Source organism: Rhincodon typus, chromosome 11 (assembly GCF_021869965.1).
Source record: "Rhincodon typus isolate 14 chromosome 11, sRhiTyp1.1, whole genome shotgun sequence".
Lineage (NCBI taxonomy): Eukaryota > Metazoa > Chordata > Chondrichthyes > Orectolobiformes > Rhincodontidae > Rhincodon > Rhincodon typus.
In genome coordinates, this window is record NC_063342.1 from 2,705,292 (window position 1) to 2,720,671 (window position 15,380).

Consider the following 15,380-nt stretch of genomic DNA (forward strand, 5'->3'; position numbering starts at 1 on the left):
AAGAGATTGCATGGTTTTGTGAAAGAGATATCACATTTAATCAATTTATTAGAATTATTTCAAGGAGTAATCTGGCACAGTTACAGTGGTCTAGTGGTGAGCATAGCTGTCTTCCAAGCAGGTTGACCTGGGTTCCATTCTTAGTTATTGCAATGTTCCAATTTTTAAGTCTTCAAAAGAAAAACCACCAAGGCAAAATTAATTAGATCAGTCACTGAAATGCTCCAAAATTAAAGTGCTCCAAACAAGTGTTTCAAAGAGTAACCTGCTGTGGATAAAGGAGAGCCTGTGGACAGTATTACGGTCCTGTTTTGAGAGATGTTGCCAGGTTTTCTTTGGTTTTAATGAAATGGTCTTTCACTGAAACACGGACAAGCAATGGTGCATGTTTGGTTTCAACAATATTTAGCCATGGGAAATACAGGGTTACAGGGAGAGAGTAGGGGGTTGGGTCTGGGTGGGATGCTTTCTAGAGGGGGTGTGTGGACTTGTTGGGCCAAATGGCCTGTTTCTACACTGTACATAGAACATAGAACAGTACAGCACAGTACAGGCCCTTCAACCCACGATATTGTGCCAACCTATTATCCTACTCGAAGATCAAACTACCCTGCATACCCTACATTTTACTATCATCCATGTGCCTATCCAGGAGTCGCTTAAATGTCCCTAAAGTATCTGACTCCACCACCACTGCCGGCAGCACATTCCACGCGCCCACCACTCTCTGTGTAAAGAACCTACCTCTGACATTTCCCCTATACCTTCCTCCAATCACCTTAAAATTATGCCCCCTCGTAATAGTCATTTCCGCCCTGGGAAAAAGTCTCTGGCTATCCACTATATCTATGCCTCTTAACATCTTGTACACCTCTATCAAGTCACCATTCATCATTCTTCAGTCCAAAGAGAAAAGCCCTAGGTCCCTCAACCTTTCCTCTTAAGACCTGCCGTCCAGTCCAGGCAGCATCCTGGTAAATCTCCTCTGCACCATCTCTTAAGCTTCCACATCCTTCCTAAAATGAGGCGACCAGAACTGAACACAATATTCCAAGTGTGGTCTAACCAGGTTTTTATAGAGCTGCAGCATAACCTCGCAGCTCTTAAACTCAATTCTCCTGCCAATGAAAGCCAACACACCATACTCCTTCTTAACAACCCTATCAACTTGGGTAGCAACTTTGAGGGATCTATGGACGTGGACCCCAAGATCCCTCTGTAGGGATTCTATGATATGATACAAACATCAGACATTTGTGTTTATTTTCTGCCATTGGTTAAAAACAATCTGTTTGTAATAAATAGCTGCTTTCTTATTAAGTACAGAAACCTGGCATTTTCTTTTAACGAGTTCATCAGTCTGAATTTGAGACAAAAAAAAAGAGTTGCTGGAAAAGCTCAGCAAGTCTGGCAGCATCTGTGAAGTAAAAAACAGAGTGAACGTTTCAGATCCGGTGACCCTTCCTCAGAATTTTGGGAAGTTTGATTGAATGTTTTCACATCTGTGATGATCTCAGTTTGATTTCCAGTGTATTACTGCAGTGACTCATGGCAGGGCTTTTACTTGCATGGTGCACACATATAGGTTACTAGCTATCTTTTACCAGCCAGGGAGTTCTCCATTCTAGCCTAGAGTTCAGGGTGTTCATTATTGTAAATATAATATTGAATTAAGCTGCATTGACATTCTGTTATTTCAAAACTGTATTGTTAAAAAGGTATTTAGGTGTAAATGTTGTTTGAATGCCTACAGCTTTGTTGGTGGTGGGTGGGATCTTACTCTGAGCTATGGTGACTCCTGCTAGCAGCCCATTGAGCTGTTGGTATTGCAGATGGCATGTAAGTGTTCGTAGTGAAGGGAGGGGGCAAATAACTTTGTCTCCTGTGCCACGGTATTGCCAGATTACAGCCATTAGGTACTTGAGAATTTTGGAAAAGTACACTCTTAGGAAGGGAATTCTCGTATTTTGGCTCAGTGACATTGTAGGAACCATGATATAGTTCCAAATCAGGATGTGAGTAGCTGGGGAACTTGGTGATGTTTCCATGTATTTGCTGCTCTGTCATTCTAAATGGTGTGCAAGTTTGGAAGGTACTAAGAAGCTTTGGTGAATTTCTGCAGTGCCTCTTGTAGATACTGAGTTTTGATGGTATAGGGAGTGAATGTTTGTGAATGTGGTGCCAATTTGTCCTGGAAGGCGTCAAGCTTCTTGGGTGTTGTTGGAGCTGCACAGTGGAGAGCATTCACACATTACTGACTTCTACCTTGTAGATAGCTTGCTCTCTGAGCACTTATTCACTTTGTATCTAATTGGATGCTCATCGCATATATGCTTTGCCTTTTTGTTTTGCCCAATCAGCAAGAGTTCATAGTTCCTTGAAGTGGAATCGCTGATAGATGGGACAGTGAAGGTGGTGTTTGGTGTGCTTGCCTTTATTGGTCAGTGCATTGAGTAGAGGAGTTGAGAGGTCATGTTGCGGCTGCACAAGACATTGGTTTGGCCATTTGTGAAGTATCGTGTGCAATTCTGGTCTCCCTCCTATAGGAAGGATGTTGTGAAATTAGAAAGGGTTCAAAAAAGATTTATGAGGATGATGCAGGGTTGGAGAATTTGAGCTTTCGCGATAGGCTGAATAGGCTGGGGCGTATTTCCCCTGGAGCTTCGGAAGCTGAGGGGATGACCTTATAGAAGTTTATAAAATCATTCGGGACATGGATAGGGTAAATAGATAAGGTCTTTTCCCTGGGGTGGGTGTCCAAAACTAGGTTTAAGGTGAGAGAGGAAAGATATAAACGGGACCTAAGGGGCAACTTTTTCACATAGAGGGTGGTGCATGTATGGAGTGAGCTGCCAGAGGAAGTGGTGAAGGTTGGTAAGATTACAACATTTAAAAGGCATCAGAATGGGTATATGAATAGGAAGGTTTAGAGGGATATAGGCCAAATGCTGGCAAATGGGACTAGATTAATATAGGATCTGTCGGCATGGACAAGTTGAACCGAAGGGTCTGTTTTTCTGCAGTCTATCTCTATGACTCTATGACTCTGAGAGCTTAAAGGTTCACAGTCCTTCTTTCTTGCTTTGCTGCTTAGTGCAGGGGAGGTAACAGCCTCGTGGTATTATTACTGGACTGTAATCCAAAGACCCAAATTATACTTTGGGAAACTAGGTTTGAATCCCACCATGGCAGATGGTGGAATTTCAATTCAGTAAAAATCTGGAATAAAGAGTCTAATGATAACAATTGCTAATTGTCAGGAAAAACCTGTCTAGTTCACTGATGTCATCTAAGGAAGGAAGACTTCACATGGTCAGACCTACATGTGACTCCAGAGCCACAGCAATGTGGTGGAGTCTTAACTGGGGATGGGCAATAAATGCTGGCCTAGCCAGTGACGCCCTCATCTCTCATGAACGAATTTGGCGGCACAGTGGCTCAGTACTTAGCAGTGCTGCCTCACAGTGCCAGGGACCCAGGATCAATTCCAGCTTCGGGCAACAGTCTATGTAGGGTTTGCACAAGCCCATGAATGTGTGAGTTTCCTCTGGGTGCTCTGGTTTCCTCCGGGTGCTCTGGTTTCCTCCCACAATCCAAAGATGTGCAGATTAGGTGGATCGGCCATTCTAAATTGCCCAGTGTCCAGGCATTTGTAGGTTAGGTGGATTAGCCATGGGAAATGCAGGGTTTCAGGGATAGGGTGGGGGTTTGAGTCTGGGTGGGATGCTCTTCAGAGAGTTGGTATGGATTTGGGCCGAATGACTGGTTTCCACACTGTAGGGATTCTATAAAAAAGGAAAGCCAGACAGCTTGTCATATTTGTCAGCAGTCATCAGTCAAAGGCCTGGTCATGTTGCTACATACCTTCATGTTACATCAAACTTACATGTGTATCATCTGCCAGCAGCAAACATGTGGCAAACACAGCATGGATACCAAACAACTGGCCATATCTCAAACTCTTAATGGAGTACTCAGTCATGCCAAAAGTGATAGCCTTCAGACAGGGGATCCAACCACAGTAAGTGAAAGATAGTATCCAATATCAGTGCAGGGGCTTAGACATGGTCAGTTAGTTGCTTGAGGCATCTAGGGTATTTCTATCACAAAGGGGAGTGGGCTGTGGTCCATCCTGCAGGCCCAATGCAACCAATTTGAGACTAATGGCAAGTTGGTCAGTTACAGGTCTGGTCAGTCATCTGTCGGAGCTGCCCATCCAGTTCGGTCAGGGGAGTGAACCACAATTAGTCCTGGGGGGCAAATCAATGAAAGTCAAGAAAGCTTGCTGGGGGCCACTGGCACAATATGGAAGTTGGGCAAGTCCATACTGAAAGCTATTGGAGGTCTCGGGCTCCGGGGTAATTTTGGAAGATGAAACCAGAATTCAAAGAGGTAATGTGGTAACATGTAGAAGCTTAATATTCATGGGCTCATCAAGGAGGCCAAGACAAAAAGATACATGGTGTTTTGGGAAGGGAGATTATTGATTACCACGCAAAACCTCGAGATTCACTGTACTAAGCAAAACCTATGCTACCTTCTATCCTCATGCAAATCATAAATATGTACTGGAAGTGGAAAATGGCTACAGCCACACACAGAGTGGGTGGAGTAAGTTTTTTTTTTAGCCAGAGCATAAAAACTCTACTTGAGAGCAATGTGAGGACCTTCAGAAGACAAATGCATTTATCAGGCACATTCACAGTACAGGGTAGTCTCTGTAATCTCTACATCCAACTGGCAAAGTTATTCTTTTATACTTTTTTTTTTATTTATTCATTTTGTGGGATGTGGGCATCACTGGCCAGCCAGCATTTATTGACCGTCTTTAGTTGCCCTTGAGAAGGTGGTGAGCTACCTTCTTGAACCGCTGCAGTCCACCTGCTGTGGGTTGACCCACAATGCCATTAGTGAGGGAATTCCAGAATTTTGACCCAGTGACAGTGAAGGAACGCTGATATATTTGCAAGTCAGGATGGGGAGTGGCTTGGAGGGGGATTTGAAGGTGGTGCTGTTCCCATATATCTGAAGATGTTTGGTGAATTTCTGCACTGAATCTTGTAGATAGTAAAAAATGCTGCGAGTGAGTGTCGGTGCTGGAGGGAGTGGATGCTCATGGATATGGTGCCAATCAAGTGGGCAGCTTTGTCCTGGATGGTGTCAAGCTTCTTGAGTGTTGTTGGGGCTGCACTCATCCAGGCAAGTGGAGAATATTCCATCAAGTCCCTGACTTGTGCCTTGTAGATGATGGACAGGCTTTCAGGAGTCAGGAAGTGAGTTACTCATTGCAGTATTCCTAGCCTCCGAGATGCTCTTGAAACCTCTGCATTTAGGAGTTGAGTCCAGTTGAGATTCTGATCAATGATAAACCCTAAGACGTTGATAGTGGGGAATTCAGTGATGGTAACACCATCGAATGTCAAGGGGCGGTGGGTAGATTGTCTCTTATTGGTGATGGTCATAGCCTGGCATTCGTGTGGTGTGAATGTTATTTGCCACTTGGAAGCCCAAGTCTGGATATTGTCCAGATCTTGTTGCATTTGGGCATGGACTGCAATGTCTGAGAAGTTGCGAATGGTGCTGAACATTGTGCAATCATCAGCGAACATCCCCACTTTTGACCTTATAATGGAGGGAAGGTCTTGATGATGCAGCTGTAGATGTTTGGGCCAAGGACACTACTCTGGGGAACTCCTGCAGAAATGTCTTGGAGTATTACTCTAACCACCAGAAAGTTTGCCCCCGGATACTCATTGATTCCAGTTCTGGTAGGGCTCCTTGATGCCACACTTAGTCAACAGCAGCCTGCATATCAAAGGCTGTCACTTTCACCTCTGGAATTCAAGTCTTTTGTCCACGTTTGAACCAAGGCTCTAATGAGGTCAGGAACCCAAACTGGGCATCACTGAGCAGGTGATGCTCAATAGCACTGTTGACACCTTCCATCACTTTACTGATGATGGATAGGAGACCGATGGATCAGAAATTGGCTGCGTTGGATTTGAATCATAGAATCATAGAATTCCTACAGTGTGGAAGCAGGCCACTCAGCCCATCAAGTCCACAGCAACCCTCCCAAGAGCATCCCCTCCAGATCCAGGCCCATCCCTGCATAAACCACCCTAGACACTATGGGCAATTTAGCAAAGCCAATCCACCTAACCTGCACATCTTTGGACTGTGGGAGGAAACCGGAGCACCCAGAGGAAACCCACAGAGACATGAGGAGAATGTGCAAACTCCACACAGACAGTTACCCAAGGCTGGAATCGAACCCAGGTCCCTGGTGCTGCGAGGCAGCAATGTTAACCACTGCGCCACCCCTTAAATGTCCTGCTTTTTATGTACATTCTCAATTTCAAAATGTCTGCCCCAGGCTTTTTCTGGATATTCTAAAATTTCTGCCTGTAAAGTTCAGGAATCAATGCTTACACACCAAGAATAGTCTTATTTGCCACCTCAATCTGTAGAAGCCTCCTTAGAAAACAACAATTGTGAGCTCTGCAAGAGCAATGTCAAGTTTTCTTTTGTCTCAGCATTTCTTGTACCATGTTTCTAGAATGTCTGTGCAAATTTAGAAAACTCCCTATGCGAGTTTGGTCTAGATTTTGGTCTTTTCCTATCAGAACTATCCCTGGAGTCAGTGGCCTCTTGTTTTAGTTCCAACATTTTAAGCTACTATTCTCTATTTCTCTTGCCTGAAATGTTCTTTCCCTTTCTTTTACCTGCATCTGATGTGCTTCTCTTTTAAGTTCTAGTTCATTAAGTTCAAATTCTCTTTCCTGCTCCAGAGGAGGTGGTGGAGGTGGATACAATTAGAACATTTAAAAGACATTTGGATGGGTATATAAATAAGAAGGGTTTAGAGTGACATGGGCCAAATGCTGGCAAATGGGACTAGATCAGATTGGAATGTCTGGTCAGCACTGACAGAAAAATCTGCTTCCGTGTTGTATGACTCTATGACTCCATTATCTTTCCTCTTTCAAGCTGTATCACGTACAATTAAATTCTTGCCAAATCAATTAATTCACCATTGAGTTTACATTATTATTCTTCCAAATTCAAATGTTGTGCTATTTCCTTATTTATTCTGCCTACCCAACTCCTACTTTTAACTCAAACCCAAACTTCCCAGCCAATTCAATTAGTTGACTTTGCTTATTCTTCACAAATCAATAGGGATAAATTTTCTTTTCTAAGTCTTAGGAACTTTCAAAGCCATTTTGATATAATAATGCACAAGAAATCTCATTTTGCAATTATTAGTTCTTCACTTACTATTAAACTTACAACATCTTCAAAGGGTATTCCATAAAAGCCTATGCACATTTTATATTATGACCAATGCTGAAAGAGTGTATTATTGTTCTTGCCCAAACTTCATGGGTCACAACATAAAATAAAAATATTTTTTCCAATTACCAAGATAGATTATTAAATACCTTATCTATATCTAGTTTTAATGAACAACAGATCACAACCAGGTTTCTTATGACTTACAATTATTAGTTTATGAGAAAACTAAAACTTATTTGGAAAAGAATAACATTAATAGAAAAGAACAACTCTGTTCCAGTTGACACACTGTCAAAAGGTACAATTTTGTAAATGCCTTGCTCTGCCTCTAATATGTGATTTCATTTTTCGGTATCAAAGTCATAAAACACACCAGAATAGATAACTGCCTCTCTAAAATATTAGCAACAATTTAAAAACTAAGGATTTACTTGCTGTAACACCAGGATCACTTGACGTTTACTGAATCATTTGTCTTCAAAATTCCATCTCAAATGATTTTTCAAAACTTCACCCAACAAACTTAAAATATGAAATAAGTTATCATGTTTCATATGAACTACGTAAACAAAAAAATAACCATCTGGGAGTTCAATCTTCCACAACCAGGTAATGAAACCTCTTGATTGCTATCTATTAAAACTACTTCATAGTTTTTATAGTTTTTTTTAATAGTTGGTGAAAATATCCGAGCTCTGGATCTCCTTCTTCCTCCATGCAAAGGAAGCAGCTAGCCTGCATTTTCATTGACACTGTTGACTCCAGTCCACTCACTGAAGTCTTACCATCTCGTGAAATGTTAAATACTTGTTTGGCCTTAATATTTCATACGAGAGAAACTGTTCTTTTACTGTATCTTTCTTGAACTTTTGGAACGTGTGTGAATTAGTGATAAACCTTTCTGAGAAAAGTGTATGTGAATAAATAATGCACTCACAGATAATAAGAACTGCCGACGCTGGAGTCAGAGATAACACAGTGTGGAGCTGGAGGAGAACAGTAGGCCAGGCAGCATCAGAAGAGTAGGAAAGTTGATGTTTCAGGACAGAAGGGTCCCGACCCAAAATGTCAACTTTCCTGCTCCTCCGATGCTGCCTGGCCTGCTGTGCTCCTCCAGCTCCACACTGTGTTATCTGTGAATAAATAACACACCTGATTTAAAAATCCAAGCAAGTTTGGTGTTAGTGATTTTCTAAAAATTGACTACATACAAAGAGGGATTTGGAATAAATGCAGCCATTTCAAAACTAAAATACACTGAATATGCACAAAAGATTAAAAAAAAAATTTCTGGGTTTTTCAAAAACGAAAGTAGAACTTGCTGGAAAAGCTCAGCAGGTCTGGCAGAATCCGTGAAGATAAATCAGAGTTAATGCTTCAGGTCCGGTGACCCTTCATCATAACCCTTCGAGTCTGGTGACCCTTTGGAGGAAGAATCACCAGACCCGAAACCTTAACTCTGATTTCTCTTCACAGATGCTGCCAGACCTGCTGAGCTTTCCCAGCAAATTCTGTTTTTATTTCTGCTTTATAGCATCTGCAGTTCTTTTGGTTTTTAACTGGGCTTTTCAGTCTGTTTCGCTCTCCTGTACTAAACAGACAAAATTATAAAAAACTCAATTTTGTGTGATGTATAGAAATTTAACAATCATCTTTAGTCAGCAAGTCACATGAAAACAAATAAACTAAGTCCAAATTAAAACTTATTCCCAAATACCTGGGTTGAACGAATGATAAAATTTCTTGCTGGAATAATCTTAATAGAATTTTTTTTACAAGAAACAAATAAAGGGAATGACAGAAGAATTAGTAGAATCACTGAACTGGTACGGTGCAGAAAGAGGCAATTCGGTGCTTCATGCCTGTAACGGCTCTGTTACCTAGTGCCAATCTCCTGCCTTTACCCCATATCAGTTCACACCATTTCTGTCCAAATAATTATCCAATGCCCTTTCGAATGCCTCAATTGAACCAGAGTTCCCCACATTTCCAGGCAGTGCATTCCATACTCTTACCACTTCGCTGTCTGAATTTTAATTCACATCACTATTGTTTTGTTTGTACATCACTTTACGTGTAGGCCATCTCTATTTTTCTTTTATCCCCCATTTATTCCATCTAGCCCACTCATGATACTGAAAACCTCTATCAAGTATCTTCTCAACATTCTTCTCTCCAAGGGGAACAGTGTAAACTTCTCTAATCTATCCTCATAATTGTAGATTCTCTTTCCTGGAATCATTCTTGTAAATCTCTTCTGCACTTTTTCCAATGCATTCACATCTTTCCTTTAATGTAGCACCCACGCAGCACACAGTATACCAGCTGAGGTCTAATGAATATCTTGTACAAGTTCAAAATCACCTCCCTGCTCCCATACGCTTTGCCTATATTAAAAAAGCCAAAAAAATGTTATGCCTTATTAACCGCGCTCTCTCCAACTTCCTGCCACCTTCAATGATCTGCGCACATATACGCCCCCAATTGTTAATGCACCTTCTGAAAATTTCTCATTTTCAAGGAGGCAGGATTGAGGGTGGTCTTATTCATGTTCTTATTATTTATTGGTCTTATTCACAGTTCCTGGAGGCAGTTGGTCATTTAAATGATCAGCTTCCTCAGCTAAAATCAGATTTTAGAATCCCTCGAGTGTGGAACTCAGATTGTGGAAATTAGAACAGGCTTGATCTCAGCACCTTCTCAAGGGCAACTAGAGACACATAATAAATGCTAGCCAGCCATAAAGTCTACGTACCAGAAATGAATAATAATTTTTTTAAAAAGTATATTTCCCTTGAACTAGCATGGTACCTCTTTGGAGAAGACTTTAAATCTGTACTTGGGACAATATTTGGAGGGTTAAATTCCTCTTTGGTGAAGGTTAGGCATGCTTAGTGGAGGTTGAGGTACTATTTGGGATTGTGGGTAAAAAGTGCATAGACTCAATGGGGCTATCAAGGAGCTGCTAAAACTGTCAAGGAACTGTCCAAAACAACAAGTGGAGTTGAAAAAGATTGTGCTTGGTACTTCAGTGTGCCTGTTGACACAAACCTTTATAGGATTTGTGCTACTGATTTTGCAAATATTACTTTCACAATAGGTTACCTCGCTAATGAGTATTTGGGTGGAGAGTGCCAACTGCTTGTAAAATGGAAATGTTTGTTTAAACAAGGGAATACAGATTGAAGTGAAAGATTTGTTCTCTGGAGGGATTATTTGAAGGAATCTCAAAGCAAAGAATGTTTTTATACCAATAAAAGTATTTAATTTTTAACAGCAACTTCATCAATGGAAACACAAATTCGTTTTCTGTCAGCAGGCCTCCTGACAAGTTGGAATAGGCACTACAAATGACCATGGAGATAATGGAGGGAAATTGGGCGACATAGAGGGTGTAACCGGCTATGGATTTAGGTAGGTAGGTATATGAGATATGAGGGGCCATTGCATCTTGAATATAGGGGCATAGGTTTTCAGAGTATGTGAGATACGGAGGTGTTCATGGGGAATTAAAGGCATAGAGAGAGTGATAGAAGTAATAGGGTCACAGCAGGATGAATGTTATATACTTTAATAATTAACTTTGAACAGTGTCAGAGTCCCCAAAAAGGCTTTTCACTGAGCCCGATTCAGGAGATGGCAGCCTCCTCCACTTTTCCTGGCTTTGCTGATCTAACTCCTAATCAAGCATAGCCTCACAGTGAACAGAAAATGGAATATTCAGGTCTGTAGTTCTAAAGGTTGGGGTTGCAGAGCCAGGAATTCTGCCTCTCGGCATCCAACTTGGGAACAAAAATTGAGGCCATCAACTGCATTCCATAGAGACATACAGCACAGAAACAGGACCTTTGGTCCAAACTGTTCATACCAAACATAATCCCAAACTAAACTAGGCCCACCTGCCTGCTTCTGGCCCACATCCTTTGGATTCTGCCATAGCCAGTCAGGTCCTGACCTTACCATTGCCTTGGTTCAAATATGGACCAAAGAGCTGAGTTCCAGAGGGGTGGTGAAAGTGACTGCTCTTGACATCAAGATTGTATGTGACAGTGTGGGGCATCAAGGAGCCCCAGCAGAACTGGAGTCAATGAGAATCGAAGAAAATCTCTCTACTGGTTGTAGGCATTTCTACCACATAGGAAACTGGTTGTCGTTGTTGCAGGCTAATCATTTCAGCTCCAGGACATCTCTGCAGGAGTTCCTCAGGATGGTGTCCTAGACCCAACCATCTTCAGCTGCTTCATCAAATGACCTTTCCTTCATCATAAGGCCAGAAGTGGGAATAGTCACCAATTATTGTACAATGCTCAGTACCATTTGCAGCTCCTCATATACTGAAGCTATCCATGCCCAAATGCAGCATGACCTGGACAATACCAGCTTGGGCTGAAAATGGCAAGTAACCTTCATGTCACATAAATACTAGGCAATAACCATCTCCAACAAGAGACAATCTAACCATCACCCGCTGACGTTCAATGCAGTTCACATTACTGAATCCTCCACTATCAATATCCTGCGGGGGTGGGGGGTAAACATTGACTAAAAACTTGTCTAGACTTGACATATATATATATAATTTTGTGACTACAAAAGCAGATCAGAAGCTAGGAAAACTGTAACAAGTAACTTACCTCTTGACTCCCCTAAACCTGTCCACCACTGACATGACATAAATCAGGAGTGAGATGAAGTACTCCTTACTTGCCTGGATGACTGCAGCTCCAACAGCACTCAAAGAGCTTGACACCATCCAGGACAAAGCAGCACATTTGATTTGCAGCACATCCATAACATCCACTTTCTCCACCACTGATGCTAAAGTAGCAGCAATGTGCACGGTCTACAAATTGCACTGCAGAAGTTCACCAAAGATCTTTAGGCATCAATTTTCAATCCCACAATCACCACCATCTACAAGGACAAGGACAGAAGATAGATGGGAACACCACCACCCACACAAATTCCCTTCCAAGCCACTCATTGTTCTGATTCGGAAATATATTTGTCACTTCTACAGTGTCTCTGGGTCAAAATCCTGGGCTACAACAGCTCAAGAAGGCAGCTCACTACCATTTTCTCAAGGGCAAGTGAGGATGTGCAACAAATGGTGGCAGAGCTGATGAAATCCAGAATTGGAATTAGAATTAGAATTAGCTTTATTGTCATATGTACTCAAATGAGTACAGTGAAAAGTGTGCAAGTCACACTTATGGCGCCATCTTAAGTACAAAGTTCCCTAAATACCACTTTTTCAGTTACAGTTCTTGGAAAAACAGAGAAGTAGAAAAGTCCAGCATTGCAGATTTTAGGAATGAATTATAAAATGGAGAAAAGCAATTTCAGAACAAGGGTCTTCCAACCCAGTTCATGCTGGCACCGAGCTTTGACTCCAGACCACGCCAGGCTTCACCTCAGGCTGGGAGATCATTCTAGTATCATGCGAAGTCCATGCGAGCCATGCCAAGCTGAGAGACTGCCATATACTGCCTGAAGATCACCATGCTGAACCGCTCGGAAATCGCCATGCCACGCCTAGAGGATGCCATGCCAGGCCAAGAGGACTGCCACGCCAGGCGTGTGCTGAGGCTGAGAGTTCTGGGGTCGAAAATTCTGAGGCCACAAGGTTGGAAGCCACGAGGTCTAAGGCCGGGAAGAGAGGAGGAAAAGAAAGACAAAAGAACATTTAAAAAAAAGAGAAAAGAATAAAAGCAATGGATGGAGTGGACGAGCTCTGGCTGAAGCATCCTACTCTTTAGTGGTGTTGTTGATACCGAGGAGGATGGTCTCGGGCTACAGTCTGACATTGATCAGCTGGTAAATTGAGCAGAGTAACGGCAGATGAAACTTAATCCTGATAATTATGAGGTAATGCATTTTGCAAGGTCTAAAACCAGAAGGACATACACAATGAAGGGTCAATCCTGAGGAAGTAATGAAGAATAAAGGAATCTCTGTGTATAAGTCAACAGATCCCTGAAGGCATCAGCGTAGGGAGATACGGTGGTAAAAGTGACATACAGGATGCTCATCTTCATCAGCTGGGATGTAGGCTACAGGAACAACGGATTCTTGTTACAACTTCATAAAACATCAGTTAGGCCACAGATGGAATACGATTTGCAGCTCTGGTTGCCACATTATCGAAGGACTTGCCCGCACCAGAGAGGTGGCATCTATTACTAAAGAATATAGACAGACTGATGAAATAAATAAGCAGTTGTCAAATATAGTTTAAATGAGAAAGGTATGAAATGATGCATTTTGGAAGAAATAGTGTTAAAATGCAGTCATATGGGGAGAAACAAGTGTAGAGGAACTTAGGAGTCCATTAATTATTAAAAAGGTAGCAGGTAAGCGATAAGGTGGTTAAGAAAGTGAACAAATATAGTTTTTAACATCCCTATGTACAAAAAACCACAAATCATAGCGTGATAAAATTTTTTACAGTACAGAAGACCATTTATCCCATTGTGGTCGGGCTGGTTCTCCTAAGAAACAGCATGCATATTGCCGATCCCCTGCCCTTGTCTTGTTGGAATTGCTGTGTATTAGCCAAAAAGGTTCTCCTGAATGCACTTCAAGGATTCTATTCCCTCCATTAAGAAGTCCTGTCAAATCTATAGATATCACCGGTTAGGCCTTAAATGGAGTACTGTGTACAATTTTGGGCACCATGCATTAGGAAGGATGTCATAGTCCTAGAAAGAGGTATTATACCAGGATAATACCACAAATGAGATATTCAGTTATGTGGAAAGACTGCAGAAGATGGAATTGATGTTGTTATAGCAGAGAAGATGAAAAGGAGGTTCATGTGCATGATTCTCTGAAGGTGGCCACACAGTTGCAACAGTTATTAAGGCGGCTTACAGGATCCTTGGGTTTGTAAATGGAGGCATAGAGTATAAAAAGCAATGAAGTGATGCTATACCTCTACAAATCATTGGTCCGACCACATTTGGAGTATTATCTTCAGTACTGAGTCCTACATAACTGGTCTGCAAACTTCTTGATCGTGCTCCCTATCTAAATCATTAAAATCCTAATCATTAAAATATACCACAAAAATGAGGGAATCTAGTACTGAGCCCTCCAATTGCTACTCTGAAAACACCCTTCCAGTCTCAAAAATATCTTTGTTTCCTGACACTGAGCCAATTCTATATCCAGTTTGCTACATTTCCCTGAATGAGCCGTTTTAAAAGCAATTTGCCTGTGGGACCTTATCAAAAGCCTTGCTATATCCATCAACAGCACTATGCTCATCAATCTTCCTTGTCACCTCCTTAAAAAGATCAAACATGGTATTCAGGCTCAGTCTTCCCTTAACAAATTCATGTTGGGACTGACTGGTCAGTTGATACCTTGCTCAACAACAGTACGACATTAGCAGTTCTCCAATCCTCTGGCACCACACCCGCATCCAGCGAAGATTGGAAGATGTTAGTCCAAGTATCCATTTTTTCCACTACTTGCATCATTTTAACTGGTGGGACATTTCATCTGGCCCTGGACTTAATCTCTCCCTATGTTTATCACATACAATATTTCAGACTTTCCCTCTTTAATACCTGTAACCTCCCTGATATCCAAAGGGCCTATCTTTCTGGAAAAAATTTACTTTGAACCCCAAGAATCTGAACTTGGCATGTCTCCCACTGCTCTAACACCAATTTACCTTCAAATAACTCTATCCCGTCCACTTCTGTTAAATCACTTCTCAGATTAATAAAATTGGCCTTAACCCAAATTAGAACTTTAGCTTCTGTTCTATCTTTGTCCTTTTCCATAATTATGTTTAAATCAGCTGATTTATGATCTCTACCACCAAACTGTCACTTCCATTCCTTCATCTGTCCATTTTTATTTCCTAAAATTAAGTTCAGAACCTTGTCCTGTTGGAATTGCTACATATTGGCCAAAAATGTTCTCCTGAATGTACTTCAAGGATTCTATTTCTTCCCTTCAGAAGTCCAGTTAAATCTATAAATATCACTCGTTAGGCTTTAAATGGAGTACTGTATACAATTTTGGGCACCATGCATTAGTAAGGATGTCATAGTCTTAGAAAGAGGTGT

The 15,380-nt window shown here is 41.6% G+C and overlaps 1 long non-coding RNA gene across 1 annotated transcript in view; it reads right to left on the reverse strand.

Annotated features, from left to right (window-relative positions):
* LOC125484445 overlaps positions 1 to 7,812 on the reverse strand; it is a 49,913-nt gene extending 42,101 nt beyond the window's left edge. The window contains exon 1 of the long non-coding RNA XR_007263276.1: positions 7,731 to 7,812. This is a non-coding gene — a long non-coding RNA (uncharacterized LOC125484445). The remainder of the gene's footprint in view (positions 1 to 7,730) is intronic.
* Between the last annotated feature and the right edge of the window lie 7,568 nt (positions 7,813 to 15,380).